The 25579-nt window shown below is 31.6% G+C and overlaps 1 long non-coding RNA gene across 2 annotated transcripts; it reads left to right on the top strand.

Moving 5' to 3' along the window:
* Positions 1-45: 45 nt before the first annotated feature.
* On the top strand, positions 46-7514 carry LOC134683947 (uncharacterized). Of its 2 annotated transcripts, XR_010101119.1 has the most exons (4): positions 48-197; positions 3781-3916; positions 6146-6216; positions 7101-7480. It is a non-coding gene; the product is annotated as an uncharacterized LOC134683947 (long non-coding RNA). The 2 variants fall into 2 exon arrangements; XR_010101120.1 differs by lacking the exon at positions 3781-3916 and having other exon boundaries at positions 46-197; positions 7101-7514.
* Positions 7515-25579: the final 18065 nt, after the last annotated feature.

Below are 25579 nucleotides of genomic sequence, written 5' to 3'. Positions count from 1 at the left end.
TGTTTCGTCTTTGGTTTAATATTAGCCCGTACGGTTCACCCGGAAACGAGCGTTCAGACAGACGACACTGATATTGACATCATGATTCGTGAACGCAAATTTTATGGAAGAAATGAGATGCAGCAACTACACAAATTCTTGGATGCAGCTAGGACAATGTAGGATATCTTCAATCTAGGACACTAAAGACAAGATGGGTAAGAATTCAACTTTAATATTTTATTTGATTAACATTTCATAAAGGATTTTTTGCCATTTCCAAAACTGATTTATTTATCCACAGGACTATCCTATACATGCTATAGGAGTTTGAAATCCTATCAACAATAACGGCAAATATACCTCACTTGAATATATGATTATCACAGTAGAGCTTCACTCGAATCAATCTTCTGTGATTCATCCAGTTTTATAAAAAAAAAAAATTTTTTAAACCTTTTTCAGCTGGACCAAATCACTACTTTCCTTAAAAATTCTGGACCCAATTTTTTTTACAGTGTAATTTCACCCCCCTACTTGCAATTTGAGGCATTAAACATGGAGAACTAAATTTGGAAGGGGTATAAAAATTAATGGCAAGTAACCCACTGTCAACACTAGGGACTATACCAATTATGAATAATACATGTACATGTATAGTCAAGTCATTATGTACCATTTAATCAGAAAAGATCATTATCCCCTGCAGAAATTTTAAGATTCAAGATTTCAATCATAACCTCAGACACATACTTGTGTTCAATATAGTATACAAACATTTCAAGATAATACATACCGATACAGGACAAACGAAACACAAATGCATAGTAATAAGTATATTATAAAAGACAATTGGTATAATCACGAAATTCGGAACCATTTATATTCCTATATTCCCAAGCAATATACACGAATAGCATACATACATAACATTAAAGTTCATTTAGTTTGTATTTTCCTAGCATGTTTCCACAGTATTGTCAAACATATTTGGCCGAGCGGAGCGAGGAAAAAAAAATTTTGAAGGGTTTTGGAATCGCTGAAGGCCCAAGAAGCTATAGACCTGCTGAGTTATTTTTTTTCAATACATTGCAAGTCAGGTTATTTATTTTCAAACTACCATAGAACAAACCATTTATTTTTGTGATTATCAAGGCTGAGTTATTTATTTTCAAAATCCTCCTGCCCCCCCCCCCCCCCCCCCCCCCCCCCCCCCCCCAGAATATCAAATGGTCGTCCCCTTACTTTTTCAGGCGTCAAAGAAAAAAATTATAATAGCCTTTCAAGACGTCATAATTTTGTAAACAAGTTAAGACCGTAAAGTAGAACCAGATGACCATTTATGCTTACACTTCCCGAGCACCCCTTGTTTTTGGAGGGGTTCGTGTTGTTTATTCTTTAGTTTCCTATGTTGTGTCGTGTGAACTATTGGTTTGTCCTTTTCATTTTTAGTCATGAAGTTGTCAGTTTATTTTTCGATTTATGACTCTGGTATCTTTCGTCCCTCTTTTATCTGTTTATAACCATTGAAATGTATAATCAGAGTTTGCGAAAAGTGTCAGTCCTCAGGATTTAACCACCAAGATGTTGCATAGGACTGACACAATTTTAGAATTTATTAATAGACTTGATAGTGAGGACCAGTAGATTTTCTTCAAGGACCACCAAGAAAAAAAGAATTGGCAATAACGACACAATAGCATTATACATGTACCACACAAAATATATCGTATAAAAAGAGATTAATGAAGCAGTTAAACCCTCACAGGTGGGTCAGACAAGCTTTTACTGTCAATGGCATTCGTTATCCTATATAAAAAAACAATATATACATTTACAAAAAATGTAGGTTAGCGATCGCTATTGACAGTAAAAGCTGGTCTGGCCTACTATTACTAAACAAGCCCCTGTCAACCACTAAAAACAATAAATCAAGCAGCTTCGACTCCATAATAAATGAGATGTTCAAACGCAGCCAATCATATCTGCTTAAATGTTTTGTCATTGGCAATCATATCACATCTCCTATTTTTATAGGACAACTGCAAGTTCTAATGGATGGTCTTAGAAAAATATCATAACATACATGTATATGATAGAGAAAAAAAATTCTCGGATAAGTATTTGTGGATAATGAATAAATGCCAGAGATTTTAACCTCACTGCAATAATATAGGGTTATTGCATGAATATTGGGGAATATTGTCCTGAGTAGAATTTTATATTGCACGAGCTTGCGAGTGCAATATATGTTCTACGAGGGACAATATTCCCCAATATTCATGCAATAACCCTTTTATTGTATAGCAATATAATATTTGAAAGTAAAAATTGGTTTAAACTATGATTTTGACGTTGATGACGTCATGAATTTTGAAGATTTATTGCACTAGTGCAATATTAGAATTTATTGCACGCTAACTTTTGGTTACGTTCTGTGGGAAATATTATATTGCTATACAATAATATATAATATTGTAGCACTTGATACAATCAGTTTTTATCATTATACTAAGGTTTGTTTTAATATATAAAATATTTATACACCTGTTCAAAATATGTATGAAAAAGAAGATGTGGTATGATTACAACTATCCACAAAAGACCAAAATGACACAAACATTAACAATTATAGGTCACCGTACTGCCATCAACATATTCCCTCAACCAATATAGTGAGTTCAGTATAAAATACACTTCTTAGTTTAATTATTTGATTGACATGAATTGTTTATACTGATATCTGAAATATTTGCCACTGAGACTTTATGCAGACTGCCTTATGTAGGCATTAAGAATTTAAGGCACTGTTGGTCCATCTTTCAGGATCACATTGGATGATGATCAATTTTTGTTTCCTTGTGTTAACTTTAGTTTACAATTGCCACTATTGTTTCAGATAAGGGTACAAGTTTGGTACCATTTAAACGTTTAAAACCCCTGCAGGTGTGTGTCACCTGTCCTTAGTCAGGAATCTGATGTCTAGTAGTTTTTGTTTGTTTTTGTTTGTTGATGTAGTTACTAAGTTTATAAGTTTTTCTTGTTTCTTCTTTTTATACGCCCATTTATGGGAGTACATACATGTATGTATTATGGTATACTGTTGTCTGTCTGTCCATGGTCAACATGTTGGACATGAATTCATAAATGCTTTAATATAACCATTTTGCATAAAAATTTGGTGAATTTGACATGAGCTCCCTTTCAATTTTTATAAATTTTATATTTTAAGTTTCTGAGTAGCAGGGTTGTTCATCAAAAAAGGATGATTCTTCAGTTTTTAGTCAATAACTCATAAATGTTTTCTTCTACTTGCAAGAAATTTTGGTGATTTTTTTTTAATATCTGTTGACATGAACTCCTTTTCAATTTTTATAAATTTTACATTTTACGTTTCTGAGTTACTAGGTTTTATATCCATAAAAAAGGTTGATTTTCCAGTTTTCGGTCAATAACTCAAGAATGTTTTCTTTTCCTGCAAAAAAATTGGTGAATTGTTTATTTCTTCTGACATGAGATCCCTTACAATTTTTATAATTGTAGATATTGGGTTTTTGAGTTACCAGATTTTATAAATTTATAAAAAGCTCTATGTTGAAGACTGTACTTTGACCTTTAATGGTTTACTTTTACTTTTATAAATTGTGACTTGGATGAAGAGTAATCTCATTGGCACTCATACCACATCTTCTTATATCTATGAACTTCATTTTGGCTTTCACATGAACACTGTGATTGTAAATTAATATGAAAATAGTTTCTGTAAGATTTTTATGAAATGGATTTCTTTTTATCCTTTAGGCTAGTTATCAAATTTGACCTCCCCTATATCATGCAGGAAGGTACATGTACATGGATGTTTAAAAAATTCCACAAATGGTGAAGAAAATGGCAAGGGAAGACGCCTGGTAAATGTTTCAAGTAAAATTCAGCAATTGTAAGTATATTTTTTGTATGGTGCAAGATTTTAACTCACCTGGCACGAAGGGCCAAGTGAGCTTTTCCCATCACTTTACGTCCGTCATCGTTAACTTTTACAAAAATCTTCTCCTCTGAAACTACTGAGCCAAATTAAACCTAACTTGGCCACAATCATCATTGGGGTATCTAGTTTAAAAATGTGTCCGGTGACCTGGCCAATTAACCAAGATGGCTGCCATGGCTAATAATAGAACATAGGGGTAAAATGCAGTTCTTGGCTTATAACTCAAAAACCAAAGCATTTAGAGCAAATCTGACATGGGGTAAAATTGTAACCAGGTTAAGATCTGTTTGTCCTGAAATTTCCAGATGAATCAAACAACCTGTTAATATGTTGCTGCCCCTGAATTGGTAATTTTAAGGAAATTTTGCTGTTTTTGGTTATTATCTTGAATATTATTACAGATAGAGATAAACTGTAAGAAGCAATAATGTTCAGCAAATTAAGGTTCACAAATAAGTCAACATGACCTAAATGGTCAATTGACCCCTTTAGGAGTTATTGCCCTTCTTAGTCAATTTTTAACCATTTTTCGTAAATCTGAGTTTATATCTTTTACAAAAATCTTCTCTTCTGAAACTACTTGGCAAAATTAATCCAAATTTGGCCACAATCATCATTGGGGTATCTAGTTTAAAAATGTGTCCCTTGACCTGGCCAACTAACCAAGATGGCCACCATGGCTAAGAATAGAACATAGGGGTAAAATGCAGTTTTTGGCTTATAACTCAAAAACCAAAGCATTTAGAGCAAATCTGACATGGGGTGAAATTGTTTCAAAAACAATATGTGGCCTTTCGTTTTTTTGCTCTTTGCGAGACTTACTGTATTGAATATGAACTTTGTAAGACAACTTGCTTTCAATACATTATTTATGCTGAAACTTATTACTATATATATATTAAGGTTACTTTGCTGTTACAATCAGCTGACAGTCTGTGCCAAACTGTTGTAAGTGTTTGTCTGACCAAACAGAAATTTTAACTTTTCTACTAAACATTCAACTGAAACCTCTTGAAAGTTCTTTCTTTCTGAACTGCTTTTTATCTGAGATTTGTTAGTGAGACAGAGTTTGGGATTCACTGCTGTTACAAATAGTAAGGAGAATTTATAAAAAAGGATAAAATGCAGTAGAAAACAACTGATAAATTATAAGGGGTATATATCAATGAATCAACATTAGTAAATACACAGCAAAAAAAAAAACCTCGTACAATTGCAAGATGGCCCATATATGGTATTTTGAACCTTATGGAAAATTGACCATTAGGTCAAAATACAGCTATTGTAATTTAACCCGCCTTGTATGGAAAATTGAACATTGGGGTAAAATATAGATTTTGGCTTACAAAAAAAGTATATCTCTGAAAACAAAGCATTTAGAGCACATGCAAGAGGGGGCTTCATCTGTGTCCCATGGAGACATTCCCCATTAATTTTCTTTAAACTCTTGTGAAATTAATTAAGCATATTTAATTTAAAAACAAAATAATGAAAATGGACTAACTGACATTTTGATAAACCAACTATTTATAGTGAATCAGTGTTTTATTTAGAGATGTCTAACAGGAAGGAACATAATGAACAGCATATAAAAAAGAAAATGTGGTATGATTGCCAATGAAACAACTATCCACAAAAGACCAAAATAACTCAGACATTAACAACTATAGGTTACTGTACGGCCTTCAACAATGATCAAAGCCCATACTGCATAGTCAGCTAGAAAAGGCAAAACACTGATAAGACAATGTAAAACAATTCAAACGAGAAAATGGCATGTATTACAGCTGATTTCCTTCTGCTTGCAAAGTAAAACTTTGGTTGGCTTGCTTGCTTACTTTGTTTGTATAATTGTTTATACAAGCTTTGTGAATAAGATTGACATCTTTAAACAAATTATGTATAGGCATATTTTAACCTGTATACATGGTATATATTATATTTGAATTCAATTGGGTGTTATCCTAATATGTTTGCACAATATACAAACAAAGCAAGCAAGCTAACAAAAATTTTGCACTTCATGCATTAGGAAATTAGCTGTAACCCTTTATTGAAAAACACTGTCATTGAGAGTGAATTGAAACTATTTGTACCTTTACCATGTTCATAATTAATACAAAATGACATCTTATAAAGAATTTATCCAAAACTTAATTTTATTTCATATTTATGTTACAGGAGTTTCTGGAAAGCCAAGCATACATAACCAAAGGATATTTTCATAGAATGGACTTCTGTAGGCCAAAAAAGTAGGTTTGTGTTTAAATATATATTTATAATTATGTAATATTTGGAGAGAGATTTAAAAAAAAAAAGTTTTAATCCTTGCAATCCTTGCTTTTCCTAACACATTGCAGTTGTTAAAAGTTTCATGGGTATTTAATACCTATAAATAAATGAATGAAAAGTTTCAACTAACATCTTATGGTAATAACACTTTAAAAACTGTTCGATTTTGTAAGTAAAAAGATCAGTTGTGGTTACGTTTTGTATTGCAATAGATTGTTTTTATTACAAATATTCATTGTGCCCAATTTTTAGCTACAATTTTTTAATATAAAAATAAGAAGATGTGGTATGATTGCCAACTGCCAATGAGTCATTACTCTCCACCAGCATTACCAGAGACCATTGAAGAAGAATTTAAAATAAGCAAAACTCATGCCAAATGTAAAACCAAAAATCATGTGTCTGAGACTTAAATATCAATCAGTACACATCTAATGGATTTAGTGAATATACCGCCATTAGTCATAGGATAAGAATATGATCTTGTACAATGCCAAAATATAGGTATCAACTGTTTGTAATACTGGTAAACATACATATGTGTATAACAATAATATTTAGTTTGGTTTTAATTTACTGATAGCAAAACAAATATTTATATTTATAAAATACTTTCCAGTTGTATTCAAATATGTTATATCAAAAGGAGAAAAATATAAAAAAGTAGATGTGGTATTACTGCCAATGAGACAACTCTCCACAAGAGACAAAAATGAGACAGAAAAGCATGTTTTAAGTCACTGAGGTTATTTCATTATATTTAAAACTAACAACTTACAGTATATGGGAATAAATCAAATTAAGTTTAAATGTATGATTATGAATATTATTGTTTTCTTTTCAGATAAAGACAACGTCAAGAAGAGTGACATTTAGAAGAAAGAACATTCAATTAATAATGTTATTATGTCAACAACAAAAACATAAATGTTGATTGTAACGTTTTGAGAATGCTGTAAATAAAAGTAGAGTGAAATCAAAATCCAAGTTTTTTTTCAAATTTATATTCTGCAACAAATAGACAACAGAGAGAAAAAATATAAATATATTCTTAAGCAGATTTATTGACTTTTTCATTTAATATGTTTAAAAACAATTATACAATCTCAGATCATTTAACATGCAAGGGACACAACTTCAAAATTGTATTTAAATTGATGCTAAAGGAACCATTAATACACTTTTTGGGTTTTCCTTTTCATATTACATGTATTATATGCATAAGTCAACAAATGTGTATGTTATAGTTTAACCATGAGTAACATTTTAACAAAAATTGTCAAATACATGTACAACATTCCACAAAATTTATTTAAGATAATTTTGACCTCTGTATAAAAGAGTTGTGGTATTACTGCCAATGAAACTACAGAGACCAAAGATTGTAGGTTTTTATTCCATCAAATATTTCATATTATTGTCTTTTCAAACATCTTAGTGTCAAATGTACTTGATAAAGGTTTTAGAAACATGAAAATCGTGTTACAGACATTTCTTTTGTTTATTGGTGTATTCAAACAGGGCTAATGAAAAGTGAAGTCTTGTCTGTAATATGATACTGATGTTGCTTGTTGAAAGGAGATTTGTGGTCAAAATAACATAAAAAGATGTTGTATGCCTGCCAATTGGACAACTACCCAACAGAGTCCAAATTAAACTGATTAAAGCAATTATGTCTAGGGAACAGCCTTCAAAAGTAAACAGAAGTCATCTTGGTTTTGTGGAACATATGGAATGTGAACTAGCTAACTTGACAAAGGTTTTATGGATGATTTGAAATATATGCATTATACGCATGTTTGTTTCACACATGTTATACGCATCATTTAAAACGCACATTATACACATGTTTCTTACAACACATGCTTAACGCATGGTTTTGAAACATGCGTTTAACATTACATATATTTTTCATGTGTAAAACGCACGAATAACGCATGTTTTTAACATGTGTTTTACATAACATGTATTATTCATGCGTAAAACGCATGTTTTTAACATGTGTTTTACATAACATGTATTATTCATGCGTAAAACGCATGAATAACGCATGTTTAAAACATGCGTTTTACATGTGTGGTAGGAAAAAGATGTTTCCCATGCGTTACCAAACACATGTTTTACATATGTAAAATATACGTAAAACATGCGTGGCACTTTTCCCTGTGTACAAGTGAATAATTTATAGGATCCAGAAATAAGCTGTTAGCTCATAATAATCCATTTCCAAATATCATTGACCTTCCACATTACGAGTGGTGCCACATAAGCTAACCTAATAAAAAAGCTAATACATAATTATGAATTAAGCAAATGGTTCACGAATCAATAGACAATGACTAGGCCAAAAAATTTCCATGGAAATGAGATGCAAAAAAATTAATAATACAACATAGCATTGACCTTCAACTAGTGGTTCCCCATAAAGAAAACAAATTAATAGATTTCAACTATTAAAGCAACAGTTTTAAAGGTCAATATGCAATTACACTTTAAATATTAAAACGATACAACACATCTAATTAATGTTAAATTCAAAGTTCAGGAAATATATAGACCGCATTTATCTCATTTAAATAGCGATGCAACACAAATAACAAAGTCGGATTCATGCATGATTTATATCTAGAAAGTGACATTAAGAATCCGTTCAGAAAAAAAAAGAATGGCAAAGGAGATTATTTCTGCTCCTTCATTATAAACTTTCTGTGCATTTCTATGTAGCATTATTCCAGCAGCGCCTGTATATATGAGTAAATTTCTTCTAGTAAATACAATATTAACAGAGTGTTCATGTTCTAACATGGTTTTTGTCTGGATGAAGGATTGCTTCTTACACTTTTAATTGGCGCCTTGGAGCTGGTTTAATGTTATAGAGTCATTTATTTCACAGATGATCACAAATATCATGAATATGTTCCTACAGTCTAAACCTATATCCCGTTCTTTTCAATTCTATTTGACATTAATTCTTATTATTTAACTAGGACAGATGCTTCACGTGGAAGAGGATCTGCATACATTTAAGGAGCATCTGATCTCATCCCAGTGTTTTATTTTGCTTTCCTCTTGTTTTGGGGAATTTAGTATTGTAAAGTCTTTAGTCTCTTTGTTACGATTTTGTAAAGTGGAGTCAGTTTTATCATCAATGTTTCGTTTTTCCCTAGGATTTCAAATTTTCTAATGAATTTTAAAGTCCTCTGGCAAATAACTGAGTAGGATTAGCTATACTAAGGTTGGGGTTAGTATTTATTTCTAAATTGATATGGCTTATGTTCATATACACTGCATTCGTGTAATGATGAGTTGCGCGCAAGGCAATGCTACCTATACACAGGCGTAATGTAAACAATAGGTAACGGTAGAGTCGAGGTTCGTTGCCTTGTAAATGAATAGCGCCATATTCTTGACATAAGTAACTACAATGTGTATTACAAATTTAAAAAAAAACGAATCTTTAATTCAAGCTCATTTAATGAGTCTTATACAGGCGAAACAGCCGTCTAGTGAACAAATAATCCTGTTTTTTTATGAGTTTTCTTTCTTCGACAGATAAATCTGCAGAAGCATAATAGAGATCAGTGTACAAAGATATAAAAAATTATGATCAAAAGATCAATTGTATAACATATATTGTTTATTAAGTTTGTTTTGTACGATTAAGATAACAAATAAATAACATAAATACGTACTTGCTTTACAACTTTTATCATAAGGATCGTGATACTGTATGGCGGGAATCCCACAATCACAAATACCAGACACACACACCATATTATTGAAACATGTGGTATCTCCAACTTGTGTTGAGCAATTCTCGTTGTATGTACTTACTAAAAAAAAATTATAAATTGTGTAATACATTTTAAACTTCTAACAACAAGACTGTGGAACTTTTATACATTTTTTAAATGGGACTAAGTCAACTATATTACAATTTACTATAGTACAGTCATGTTCAAATAGCAAAAATAAAAATCACAAAAATACTGAACTCCGATGAAAATTAAAAACGGAAAGTCCCTTATGGAACGGCAAAATCAAATGATAATTAACACAAATCAAACGAATAGACAAGAATTGTCATATTTCTGACTAGTAACAGGCATTTTAAAATGTAGAAAATGGTGGATTAAACCTGATTTTATTAGCGCTAAAACTCTTACTTGCATGACAGTCGCATCAAATTCCATGATATTTACAACGATGCGTTAACAAAACAGACGTAATAGGAAAAATTGTCAAAATACGGGTACAGTAGTCATGACGGTATAACAACTTCAAAACAAATAGATATTTGACAAAAAAGCACAAAAATGCATATATCAAATTTAACAACATTTATTGCTTACTTATCGCTGATATTATATTTTAGATAAAAAAAGATTGAAATCTTTGAAGTCATGTGACTACATTCACATCAACTTTTAGTGTAAAGTCGCGTGTTTCACTTACGTCACACAGAAAGAAATATGAAATAATTTTGTCGTAGAAGTATTTTTGAAATAATAATTTCACATGGGGAAAGATGATACAAACGGTTAAAAATTCAAAAAAATTGTCAGAACTAATCTCATAAAAAAGACCGAGATTTTAAATTATCCAGAAGTTCTTTATATTTTTTTTTAAGAATTCACATATGATTAATACCACTACGCAAGAAAAATAACAGTGTCGTTCAAAGTCTTTTCAAAATTATAATAGACCAATAACATAATGGCATTATAAAAGAACAACAACATAGTGGGGGGATCATGTAAGCTATGCAAAATATTCAAAGTTTTTGAACAATTAGGTACAGGGCAAAAGAATCGCAACGGTAATGAAACTTGCCATTGTTAATTCAACTAAAATTGAGAATGGAAATGGGGAATGTGTCAAAGAGACAACAACCCGACCAAAATAAAAAAACACAACAGCAGAAGGTCACCAACAGGTCTTCAATGTAGCGAGAAATTCCCGCACCCGGAGGCGTCCTTCAGCTGGCACCTAAACAAATATATACTAGTTCAGTGATAATGAACGCCATACTATAACATCATTGACCAACCACTTTGAACTGCCTACCATAACATCATTGACCAACCACTTTGGAGCTGATTTAATGTTATTGTACATTTATATTATAAATGACCTCGAATATTTTTCAACTGACTTAACCTTATTTAGTCTAATTTGACATTATTGAATTATTACTACAAAAGCATCAGGACAGGTGCTATATGTCGAAGAGGATCTGCTTTCCTTTCAGGAGCATTTCAGTTCATCCCAAGTACTTTAATTTTCTTTTCTTTTAGGGGGATTTGCACGGTTAAGTCAGACTCTTTAGGTTTTTTTTTGTGGTTTGTGCAATGAAGTTAGTTTATTGGAATGTTTCGTTTTTGTTCAAAGGTAACAACTTTGTCTATAGATTTTGAAAGTCCTCTGGCCAATAACTGAGTCGATTAAGTTATCTTTAAGGTAGTTGTTTGTGTTTAGCTCTTAATTGACAAGGCTTGTGTTCATATACACTGCATTTATGTACTGATGAGTTGTGAACACAGCAACTCTACATGTACAAAGACGTCACGTATACTATATATTTTGAAAAGACTTTGAACGACACTGTTATTTTTCTTGCATAGTGGTATTAATCATATGTGAATTCTTAAAAAAAAATATAAAGAACTTCTGGATAATTTAAAATCTCGGTCTTTTTTATGAGATTAGTAACATTAGTGTCGACCTTAGTTGCCTTGTAAATGAATAGCGCCATATCCTTGACATAAGTGAATTAATTACAATGTGTATTGCCAATTTGTAGTAACACACTTTAATATATGATTCAAACTCATTTAATGAGTTTTATGCAGAAGAAACGCCCGTCTGGCGAACCAATAATCCTGGACAGATAGTTATGAAGAAGCAATTAATAGATACAGTCTTTACAGAAATAAATTAATGATTAAAAAGATAATCTATATAACATATACGGTTGCCAAAGTTTGTTTTATCCAATTTATATTACAATTATATACCATGAATACGTACTTGCTTTACAACTTTTATCATAGAGATCATGATACTGCATGGCGGGAATCTCACAATCACAAATACCAGACACACAAACCATGTTATTATAACATGATGCATCTCCAACTGGTGTAGGGCAATTCTCGTTGTATGTACTTTCTAAAACATATACTAAATTGTTACATGTGATTCATTTTAAACTTCTAATTACAATACTGTGGACCTTTTTATACTTTTTTTAATGACTAGGTATGACATATTATCATTTTAACATGTAAGCTAGACAAAATATTCAAAGTTTTTGAACAATTAGGTACAGGACCAAACAATCTCAATGAAATGAGATTTGTCATTGTTAATTCGACTTCCTTCCAAAAATCATTGACCTATCAATAGTGGTTTCCTACCTTCGAGCTTGTTTAATGTGGTTGCGCATTTATTTCGAACTGTCTCAACCTTATTCTGGATCTCATTTATTCTCATTTGGCATTAATGAAATATAATTTCACAAGCATCAGACCAGGTGCTTCACAGGGAAGTGGATCTGCTTACCCTTTAGGAGCATCTGATCTTATCCCAGTGTTTTTTTCCCGTTTTATTTTTTTTGAGGGGGGGGGGGGGAGGGAAAGAGGAAGAAGGATTTGTATTGAAAAGTCTTATGTCTTTTTTAGTTTTGTTTTGTACAATGAAGTAAATTTTGTCTGCATTGTTTTATTTTGTCCTGGGATTTCATTGTTGTCTCATAAATTTGACAGTTCTAAGTCCAATAACTGAGTAGGTTATCCTGTATCTTTTATTTTTGATTCAAACTCAATTTTAGGGTCTTTTGAAAAAGTAACGCACGTCTAGCAAAACAATACTCTTAATTTATTTAGGGGATACTCAACACTATACCACCAACAAAGCATGTCGTTAAAGTTATTATGTTTTTCTCTCATTATACACTAGGCCAAGAAACATCTTTTAAAAAAAAATTGACAACTTAAATATGGCATCTTTTACATGCTAGTATCGGCCAAATTTGAAAGTTTAAGAAACAAGCGTAAAGAGGTATATATGTTGATGAATTTTAACCAGATGCTCCGCATGGCGCTGCTTGATACAACCGCAGAGGTCAAAATCTGAACAGTCGGGGCAAGTACTAATATGTTGACATATTTTTGGGTGAAAAGCACTTTTGCAGGCTATGACTTTAATGCAGTTCTGAATATTTTTTTGTTAAAAAATACACACTAATCAAGCTTTAATCATCCATGCAACAATATACACACATTTTGACATATCAACATATGCCTTGCACATTGAATAAATAATCAACATGAAAATACATAAAATTGTTTTTAAAATGTAGTTTCTATTGAAGCGCAGTATACGTAGTTAACTAGTCCACAGAATTATTTTTTTGTTAATTTAATACTTGGTCTCTCCTTGAAAAAGTACACGAGATGATAAAACAAAAAAGGGTGTAACCGATTTTTGTGTTTTGGATATGAGCAAAACCTCACTTAAGCATGAGACACCAAAAATACCTAGGATACACATGGAAAAGCTTAAAACTCAGCAGATAGCTTACATAATCCAGATTTTCAATGTATTGGTCTACATGTTCAAAAAAAGACAATTTAAACCCGAACGACAAAACCATTGATGCAAAGAACCACGGCTGCTGATTGATGAAATATAACTGACTGTGCAAGATCCTTATGTACAATCAAGGTCGTTTACCCTAGAATTTGTTAGTATTCTGCAGAGGTTATGAAATTATATACAACTTGTTTTTAGTTAAAAGCAAATCAGTGTCAAAATGCTGCTGTATCAAAAAAGAGTCTTTCGTCTGAGTTGCATGCTCTTTTTCTTATTTGTTAGTGGTATTGAACTACATGTCTAACAGGTACTGCAAGTATTCTTAGATCAGTACTTAAGGTTTTTTGTTGCTTGGATATACAAGTACCCGGCCACGTCCATTCTGAGTTTTTGTCAGATAGATTTCTATTCTAATCCATCTATAAGTTAAACCTTTCTCAACTAATTTTCATAGTTCGCTTTTATGTTGTACTGTTACACCACTGTCCCAGGTAAGGGGAGGGTTGGGATCCTGCTAACATGTTTAACTCCATCACATTCAATATGTATGTGCCTGTCCCAAGTCAGGAGCCTGTAATTCAGTGATTGTCGTTTGTTGATGTGTTTCATATTTTTTTTATTCATATTTTGTACATAAATTAGGCTGAATTGTGTAACATTTTTCATTTTGGAGCCTTTTAGTGAGCTGACTTTGCGGTTTGGGCTTTCTTTGTTCATTGCTGAAGGGCACATGGTTACCTATATCTGTTTATTTCTGTGTCATTTGGTATCCAGTGAGGAGTTGCCTCATTGGAAATCATACCACATCTTCTTTTTCTTTCATATACACCATACTTTGTTTTATTAGATTTTTAAAATCTAATTTAGAATACAATTATAAACATTGAATACGTACTTGCTTTACAACTTTTAACATAAGGATCGTGAAACTGCATGGCGGGAATCTCACAATCACAAATATCAGAAACACAAACCATATTATTGTAACATGTGGAATCTCCAATAAGTGTAGAGCAATTCTCTTTGTACGCACTTACTAAAAATATAACATATTGTTTAATCCTAATTTTAAATCAACTATTTACAAATCTTTGATTTTGTTTAATACTACCTAAAGATTAGATCACCTTCAACTTTGAACTTGAATTTGTCTTATTTTCATTTTCCTTTTTGATTGTCATTGTTGAGTCTTTTATACGAAAGCGCGTCTTTGGTAATTATAACAAATGCTTTCGACATTTTAAGACTTTTTGATAAATTGACAATGTAAATCATATTTTCATATTATTATCATATTAGATAGTACAACACAAATATTTAAGCAACAATACTTGATCATGTAATGTATGCAAAGTATACAAAGTAATTAAACATTGAGGTACAGGGCCAAACAATATCAATGGAAATAAGATTTGCTATGTTTAACACAACTGTATACCAACAAATCATTGACAAACCTCTAGTGGTTATCAGAAAACTTATTTTATTACAACCTCAACGTGTGAACTAAACAAGTGTAAAAGCCTATATATTATGATTGAAGGGAATGTGCCTAATAACTCGGTGAAAAAAAGATGTGTAAATGATAATACAACTGCTTATAAAATATCATTGACCTTTTTAAACACAAATGGTTCTCCGCATACTTATCTATTCAAAAACTAATACATGTAAACTAAGCAATTGTTTTACAAGTCAACATACAATGACTGAGTAGGCAGAAATTAGATCTGCCAATGCTAATAGAACTTCATAAAAAATAGCATTGACTAACTCCGAGTAGATTCCCATAAACTAGTTTAATCACAAATGGATTAATGTCAACCAAGCAAATGTTTCAAAAGTCAATATGCCATGATTGAGTGTGCAGGGTAAAACAATCTCCATGGAAATGAGATTTGCCAAAGCTAAAACAGCTGAATACTAGTACTAAATATAATTCAACTTCCATTAACGATCCCCCATAACCGACCTGATGAAACACTAATACAACGACAAAAACACTTGTGAACAACACTAACAAACTACAACAATTGATAACAGGTTCCACTTTGGACTGGTGCAACAAATGCAGTGGGTTTAAATGTTTTAACAGACAACAATATTTACCCTAACCAGCTTAACATAAGCAAATGGCTTTGAAATAAAGTTACGTACACAGGTAAACTTGAATATTATAATTTTGTTGTTAGAAGTACAGAATAATTTTTTTTCAAATTACATGTGCTATTCAATACCTATAATTCTGGTATTTTCAATGAGTTTTTCACTTCTTTGACAGATGTTTCTGGAGTAGCCATTTTTAGATACAGTCGATACAGAACTACATCTTAATGATAAAATTATATGTCATATAATAATAATTTCTTATTGTATTTTTTTAAGATTACCATCATATACCATAAATACGTACTTGGTTTACAACTTTTATCATAAGGATCGTGATACTGCATGGCGGGAACCTCACAATCACAAATATCAGAAACACAAACCATATTATTGTAACATGTGGAATTTCCAATTAGTGTAGAGCAAGTCTCGTTGTATGTTCTCACTAAAAGTACACTAAATTGTTATATTTGATAGATTTAAACTTTTAAAAATCAGTGCTGTGGACATTTTTTGACTGTTCAATTTAATGTGACTTAGTTAACCCTAGAATCATGTAAGTTAGTACAATACAAATGATAAAATAGCAGGACTTAAACAAGTGAGTTTTGCAAGTTATTGAACCATAAGGCGCATGGACAAGAATTTCAATGAGAATGAGATTTACCATTGTTAATAAAACTGCTTATCAAAATTATTGACCTACCAGGAGCGGTTTCAAACTTTCGAACTGGGTTACTGATATTGCACAATCATTTTATAGATGACCACGAATATATGTTTCAACTGTCCTAATCTAAATCCCGATCTCCTTTATTATTATTTAGCATGAATGATTTTTTACTACACTAGTATCGATCAGAACAGGTACTACATGAAATAAAGAATCTGCTAACCTGTCTTACTCCTATGTGGTTTTTTTTGCATTTTTTTTGGAGAGAGGGGGGGGGGGGTATTTAATATATAAAGTCTTTATTATTTTAATTGTGTTTTGTACTATGAAGTTAGTTTTATGTTTTCATTTTGTCTTTGAATTTGAAGTCCACTGGCCAATAATTGAGCAGGATAAACAGAAGGTTGTGGTAAGTTTTTATCTCTAAATTGAGAAGGTTTGTGTTCATGCAAAATGCATTTATGTAATGATAAGTTGCGCTCAACACAACGCTACGTATACAGAGGCGTACCCTAAACAGAAGGTAATGCTAGTGACGAAGTTTCAATTTAAATGAATAGCTGCAAATCCTTGCCATAAGTAATTACAATGTGTATTGCAAATTTGATGTAAAACATATTTTATATTTGATTCAAGCTCTATAAATGAGTCTTATGTAATCGAAACGTCCGTCTAGCAAACCAATGCTCCTGATTTATAAGATGAGTTTCATTTCTTCGACTGATGTTTTTGGAAAAGTTATTTAAAGATACAGTCTAAGCAGCAAAAACATTAGCATGATTAAAAAAGTAAATCATATACCATATACTGTAAATTCAGAAATTATTGCGTGCATTTATTATTGCGATTTTGTCATTTTACACTTGAATGCGATTTTAATTTTTACGATTTTGAGAAAAAGTCATGCTTAATTCAGTTAAAATATTACAAAATGCGAGTTTTAATTATTGCGTTTACAACTCAGTCGCATTATTCGCAATAATAAAAACCTCGCAATAATTTCTGAATTTACAGTAGAGTCTTTTTATTTAATTTATATTACAATTATATAGCATGAATACGTACTTGCTTTACAACTTTTATCATAAGGATCGTGATACTGCATGGTAGGAATCTCACAATCGCAATTTCCAGAAACACAAACCATATTATTGTAGCATGTGGCATCTCCAACTAGCGTTGAGCAATTCTCATTGTATGTACTTACTAAAAATATACTAAATTGTAATATGTAATACAATTCAACTTTTAACAACATATAGCAATGGACATTTTTTATACTTTTTTTTTAATGTGACAAAGTAAACTATAGTATCGTGTGAGATAGTACATAACAAATGTGGAAATAGCAACATTTTAACATGTAAGTTATGCAAAGTATTCAAAGTTATTGAACATTAAGGTACTGGGCAAACCAATCAAAATGGTAATAAGAATTGCAATTGTTATTACAAACACCTACCAAAAATCATTGACCTTTCAGTAGTTGTTCCACATCTTCGAGCATGTTTAAAGGTATTGCACATTTATTTCACCGATCGCCAGGAATATGTTTCAACTGTCACTATCTTAATCCCGGTCTCATTTTTCTACTTTGGCATCAATGAATTATAACGTACACTAGCTTCAGGACAGGAACTACTTGCTGACGAAACACCCATCTGGCGACAAATAACGCTGGGTTATCTTATTAGTTTTCTTACTTTGACAGTTGTTTATAGACCATTCTGAGATACAGTATAAACAGAAATAAATTTAAAAAAAAATTATATATCATATATTGTTGCATAAGATCATTCAATTTAGTTCAAATACGTATTTGCTTTACAACTTTTATCATAAGGATCGTGATACTGCATGGCAGGAATCTCACAATCGCAAATATCAGAAACACAAACCATATTATTGAAACATGTGGAATTTCCAACTAGTGTTGTGCAATTCTCTCTGTATGTACTCTCTAAAAAATAAACTAAGTTGTAATGACATAATGTTACACATTTTAGCTTTCAACAACAATGATGTGGACCTTTAAAACTTTTTATGTGTTACATGTTTGTTTTTCGTTCATTTTTTACTTAAAAAAGGCCTTTTGTTTTCTCGTTTGAATTGTTTTACATTGTCTTATCGGGGTCTTTTATAGCTGACTATGCGGTATGGGCTTTGCTTATTGTTGAAGGCCGTACGGTGACCTATAGTTGTTAATATTTGTGTCATTTTGGTCTTTTGTGGATAGATGTCTCATTTGCAATCATACCACATCTTCTTTTTTATACTTTTAAGACTATTCTGTAATATTAGTACGTAGATAATGTTATCATGTTTAATAATAAACTAAAACTGTTCAAATAGCTACACTTAAACATGTAAGTTTAGCCAAATATTGAAGTTATTGAATCATTATGAACAGGGCAAAACAATTTAAATGGAAGTTAAAGCTCTGTCCACTAAAAAAAATCATGATTTTTGAATGTCATTTCCAGAGTTGAATGACATTTAACTGTTAGCTTATTCCAAAAATAATTGTTTCTTTCCTAAAAGCATAAATAAGGGAAATAATTTGTTTCTTCCGGTTTAAAAATAGTCAATTCTGGTTTCATTTGATAGTTTACTTGACACTGATTCCAAAAATATATGGTTCTATTTACTTCAACATTAAAAAAAAAAAAAAAAAAAAGCTACATCCGGTATACACGGTGTAACTTCTGCTTTCAATGTATGGTCATATGGCTTGCAACTTAATGCAAAAAGTCCCAAAGTTTCATCATGCTTACACATTTGAAAGTAAAAATAAAGTTTCAAATCTAGAACATCAAAGTTTCTTATGACCTTTAGCAATTTAAAGGTCATAAACCAGAAAAATCAAATCAAAAGACTCTGGATCTGTATTGAAATTGATTTAATTAATAAAGTAATACTATACGCATACATGTAATTCTAAATATAGGATGGGCTAAAACTCAAATAAAAGTATACTCCCCCCTTTCACCAAATGCATGTGATATAACGTGTTGCAACTAACAATTTTGTAAAAACTTAAAAAAACATGACCATGACTTTTTTTTTACAAGGATCTCAATTTAAAAGATCTTAGGCCTCTATCACTTATTGTTTACTAGCTATAACTCTTGTTCTCATTGAAAATAGAAAAAGGGGAGAAAACTACCATATGAAGTCTCCGGACTGCTTTGCTCAAGATGTTTTTTAAGATCTTGAGGCTATAACGAGCAACTTGGTGAAATAATTTTCTCGTACTCTTTAACGGTTGCGAAGAAGATTTGTTCATAAGTAAAACAGTGTTTAAGGAGATAACGCTTGCAATAAAAATAATCCATCTTAAAAGGATACATTTCACAGTCGTAAAAGAAGGGGGACCAAAGATACCAAAGGGACAGTAAAACTCGTAAATCTAAAACAAACTGACAACGCCATGGCTAAAAATGAAAAAGACAAACAGAAAAACAATAGTACACATGACACAACATAGAAAACTAAAAAATAAACAACACAAACCCAACCAAAAACTTGGGGTGATCTCAGGTGCTCCGGAAGGGTAAGCAGATCCTGCTCCACATGCGGCACCCGTCGTGTTGCTTATGTGATTACAAATCCGGTAAAAAGCCTTATTCGGAAGGTCAAATTCATGAAAGGGAAGGGGATTGTAGTTACGACGTAAGGAATATATCCGATATCATTTGTGAAACGGTAATTCCATAACGGTCGACCAACTCGTGATGGCGTAACACTCATGACACTTGTTCAATACATAAGAAATACTCTAAGAGACATTTTGCGAAACAAAAAAGCTACGTTAGAAAAAAACATTATTTAGAGAACAATTAAAGGTATTTCTACCACAAACATGTATTTTGGTATGTAAACAGTAGATTTTGGTTTAATTTTCATTTCAAGTGTCAAATAATAGCTTATTGTACGGTGATATCAAAAATATATGGTTTCTAAACAATGTTTTTTTTAATATGGGAGATCATTTGTAGCTTCTTGTTTGAAAATGTTACTTCCGTTATTATCTAAATGTTTTTTGTTTTTTTTACTAGACACTGATACCAAAAAGTATCTGGTTCTATATACTTTCAAATCAAATAAGTACTAAAATGGGTACTTCCAGTTTGCACAAGGTCACTTTCGGTTAGCTTTTCCAAGGTCAAATGGCTTGAAACCTAAGTCCAATGGCTTTATCATGCATACACATGAGGTAAATGCAAGGGTCAAGAACGTCCAACTTACATATGTCATAGAGCTCGACTTTAAGGTCATAAACCAAGGACCTCAAATCAAAAGATCTCAGGCATAAATTATACTTGGTTAATAAGTTATATCACCATTCGCATATTTTAAATACAAGAGGGGAGGAAACTCTAATTCAATATAAGGGTACTTTTAAAACTAAGATGTATGTGCAACGACAAGTTGCAACTAGCAATTAAGTAAAAATAAGGTGTCGATGTTTAAACGGTGTTCGAAAAGAAGTGAAAAAAGCCAAATTACAAATTAAAAAAATACTTTGACATTTGCCCTTGATCCAATTTCCTTTTTTTTAAAACCAAGGACCTTAAATCAAAGACCCTAGGTCTGTATCACTTATTTTTACCAATGACGATTACATTTTTGAAAAAAATTAAAAGAGAAGGGAAAATAACTCATTTATGGAGTTTCCAGACATCTTTGGTCAAATCATTCTTAAGATCCTGCGGATATAACGAGCAAATTGGTGACATAAATTTGTCATTATCTTTTACCGTTGCGGAAAAGATGCGTACACAAGAAAAACAGTGTTTGGAGGGATAACACTTACAATTAAAAGTCTTAGACTTAACAGGGCCAACCACAAATTTCAGCTACATCTTGCGAAACAATAAAGCCAAGTGACAGAAAAATAAAGTGGCAGAAGGAAAAAATTATAGTTAAAAACAATTGTTCTCTGTTCAGAGAACAATTGAAGGTCTTTCCACCCGTAAAGATCTTTTCTGAAAAAGAAAATAGTAAAATTCAGTTTAAAATGTCATTCATAGCTTCAATTGATAGTTTTTTAGCGCTGCTTCCAAAAATATACGGATTATATACCTCTTTTAGATAAAGGAGATACTGGGTTGAGTCCGGTTTAAAATTGTTATTTATGGTATTATTCAAACAACTCATAAACACTGATACCAAAAACTTCTTGTTCTATCAATTTTTTTTATTAATAATGTACAAAAAATCTACTTCCAGTTTACCAAACTGAGACTAAATCAAATCAAAGCGCTGGAAGCACTGTAGGCAGTTAACCAAAAATCAAGGCAAACATAATTATGAAAGCTTTGGCAATTTCAATGTTGCCTCATTTTTTTTTAAAGATTTAAAAGAACAAACATTAAACATTCAGATATAATTGTACATTCATGTTTATTTAATAAATTAAATTAAATCATTAAGGCAAATAATTCATATTTTATCAAGGTTTTCAATAGCAACGTATATATCAAGTATATTTTTTCATGGTCATGAGTCTTGAGTCATCAGTGGTACAAGTTCGCAATGATTGCAGTTTTTCCAGTTGATCGTAATTGTTCGTTTTAGTTGACTGTTAGTAGTTCAAGTTGACTTCAGTACGAACTTGTAAAAAAATAAATGGACTTGCTTCCTTGGAAATAAAACTGAGATTATGTTCTACAATACAAAAGCTATAAGACAAAAATCAGAAAAAAGGTTTACTTCTACAGGGATCAATGGTGAGGTCTGACTGACCTGTCCATAGTAAATCTTAATGACTTCCACCTTCACCCCAAGTCAATGATATCGAAGATTGGAATAAAATGACAGGTGTTAGGTCTAGCAAAGTGATATGCATATGTGACGCCTATGAGATTGACCTTGTATGTCATTCAATCAGTCAACTAAAACGAACAATTACGATCAACTGGAAAAACTGCAATCATTGCGAACTTGTACCACTGATGACTCAAGACTCATGACCATGAAAAAATATACTTGATATATACGTTGCTATTGAAAACCTTGATAAAATATGAATTATTTGCCTTAATGATTTAATTTAATTTATTAAATAAACATGAATGTACAATTATATCTGAATGTTTAATGTTTGTTCTTTTAAATCTTTAAAAAAAAATGAGGCAACATTGAAATTGCCAAAGCTTTCATAATTATGTTTGCCTTGATTTTTGGTTAACTGCCTACAGTGCTTCCAGCGCTTTGATTTGATTTAGTCTCAGTTTGGTAAACTGGAAGTAGATTTTTTGTACATTATTAATAAAAAAAATTGATAGAACAAGAAGTTTTTGGTATCAGTGTTTATGAGTTGTTTGAATAATACCATAAATAACAATTTTAAACCGGACTCAACCCAGTATCTCCTTTATCTAAAAGAGGTATATAATCCGTATATTTTTGGAAGCAGCGCTAAAAAACTATCAATTGAAGCTATGAATGACATTTTAAACTGAATTTTACTATTTTCTTTTTCAGAAAAAATCTTTACGGGTGGAAAGACCTTCAATTGTTCTCTGAACAGAGAACAATTGTTTTTAACTATAATTTTTTCCTTCTGCCACTTTATTTTTCTGTCACTTGGCTTTATTGTTTCGCAAGATGTAGCTGAAATTTGTGGTTGGCCCTGTTAAGTCTAAGACTTTTAATTGTAAGTGTTATCCCTCCAAACACTGTTTTTCTTGTGTACGCATCTTTTCCGCAACGGTAAAAGATAATGACAAATTTATGTCACCAATTTGCTCGTTATATCCGCAGGATCTTAAGAATGATTTGACCAAAGATGTCTGGAAACTCCATAAATGAGTTATTTTCCCTTCTCTTTTAATTTTTTTCAAAAATGTAATCGTCATTGGTAAAAATAAGTGATACAGACCTAGGGTCTTTGATTTAAGGTCCTTGGTTTTAAAAAAAAGGAAATTGGATCAAGGGCAAATGTCAAAGTAATTTTTTAATTTGTAATTTGGCTTTTTTCACTTCTTTTCGAACACCGTTTAAACATCGACACCTTATTTTTACTTAATTGCTAGTTGCAACTTGTCGTTGCACATACATCTTAGTTTTAAAAGTACCCTTATATTGAATTAGAGTTTCCTCCCCTCTTGTATTTAAAATATGCGAATGGTGATATAACTTATTAACCAAGTATAATTTATGCCTGAGATCTTTTGATTTGAGGTCCTTGGTTTATGACCTTAAAGTCGAGCTCTATGACATATGTAAGTTGGACGTTCTTGACCCTTGCATTTACCTCATGTGTATGCATGATAAAGCCATTGGACTTAGGTTTCAAGCCATTTGACCTTGGAAAAGCTAACCGAAAGTGACCTTGTGCAAACTGGAAGTACCCATTTTAGTACTTATTTGATTTGAAAGTATATAGAACCAGATACTTTTTGGTATCAGTGTCTAGTAAAAAAAACAAAAAACATTTAGATAATAACGGAAGTAACATTTTCAAACAAGAAGCTACAAATGATCTCCCATATTAAAAAAAACATTGTTTAGAAACCATATATTTTTGATATCACCGTACAATAAGCTATTATTTGACACTTGAAATGAAAATTAAACCAAAATCTACTGTTTACATACCAAAATACATGTTTGTGGTAGAAATACCTTTAATTGTTCTCTAAATAATGTTTTTTTCTAACGTAGCTTTTTTGTTTCGCAAAATGTCTCTTAGAGTATTTCTTATGTATTGAACAAGTGTCATGAGTGTTACGCCATCACGAGTTGGTCGACCGTTATGGAATTACCGTTTCACAAATGATATCGGATATATTCCTTACGTCGTAACTACAATCCCCTTCCCTTTCATGAATTTGACCTTCCGAATAAGGCTTTTTACCGGATTTGTAATCACATAAGCAACACGACGGGTGCCGCATGTGGAGCAGGATCTGCTTACCCTTCCGGAGCACCTGAGATCACCCCTAGTTTTTGGTTGGGTTTGTGTTGTTTATTTTTTAGTTTTCTATGTTGTGTCATGTGTACTATTGTTTTTCTGTTTGTCTTTTTCATTTTTAGCCATGGCGTTGTCAGTTTGTTTTAGATTTACGAGTTTTACTGTCCCTTTGGTATCTTTGGTCCCCCTTCTTTTACGACTGTGAAATGTATCCTTTTAAGATGGATTATTTTTATTGCAAGCGTTATCTCCTTAAACACTGTTTTACTTATGAACAAATCTTCTTCGCAACCGTTAAAGAGTACGAGAAAATTATTTCACCAAGTTGCTCGTTATATCCTCAAGATCTTAAAAAACATCTTGAGCAAAGCAGTCCGGAGACTTCATATGGTAGTTTTCTCCCCTTTTTCTATTTTCAATGAGAACAAGAGTTATAGCTAGTAAACAATAAGTGATAGAGGCCTAAGATCTTTTAAATTGAGATCCTTGTAAAAAAAAAGTCATGGTCATGTTTTTTTAAGTTTTTACAAAATTGTTAGTTGCAACACGTTATATCACATGCATTTGGTGAAAGGGGGGAGTATACTTTTATTTGAGTTTTAGCCCATCCTATATTTAGAATTACATGTATGCGTATAGTATTACTTTATTAATTAAATCAATTTCAATACAGATCCAGAGTCTTTTGATTTGATTTTTCTGGTTTATGACCTTTAAATTGCTAAAGGTCATAAGAAACTTTGATGTTCTAGATTTGAAACTTTATTTTTACTTTCAAATGTGTAAGCATGATGAAACTTTGGGACTTTTTGCATTAAGTTGCAAGCCATATGACCATACATTGAAAGCAGAAGTTACACCGTGTATACCGGATGTAGCTTTTTTTTTTTTTTTTTTTTTTAATGTTGAAGTAAATAGAACCATATATTTTTGGAATCAGTGTCAAGTAAACTATCAAATGAAACCAGAATTGACTATTTTTAAACCGGAAGAAACAAATTATTTCCCTTATTTATGCTTTTAG

Source organism: Mytilus trossulus, chromosome 9 (assembly GCF_036588685.1).
Source record: "Mytilus trossulus isolate FHL-02 chromosome 9, PNRI_Mtr1.1.1.hap1, whole genome shotgun sequence".
Taxonomy (NCBI): domain Eukaryota; kingdom Metazoa; phylum Mollusca; class Bivalvia; order Mytilida; family Mytilidae; genus Mytilus; species Mytilus trossulus.
This window is presented reverse-complemented; position numbering and strand designations above follow the sequence as displayed.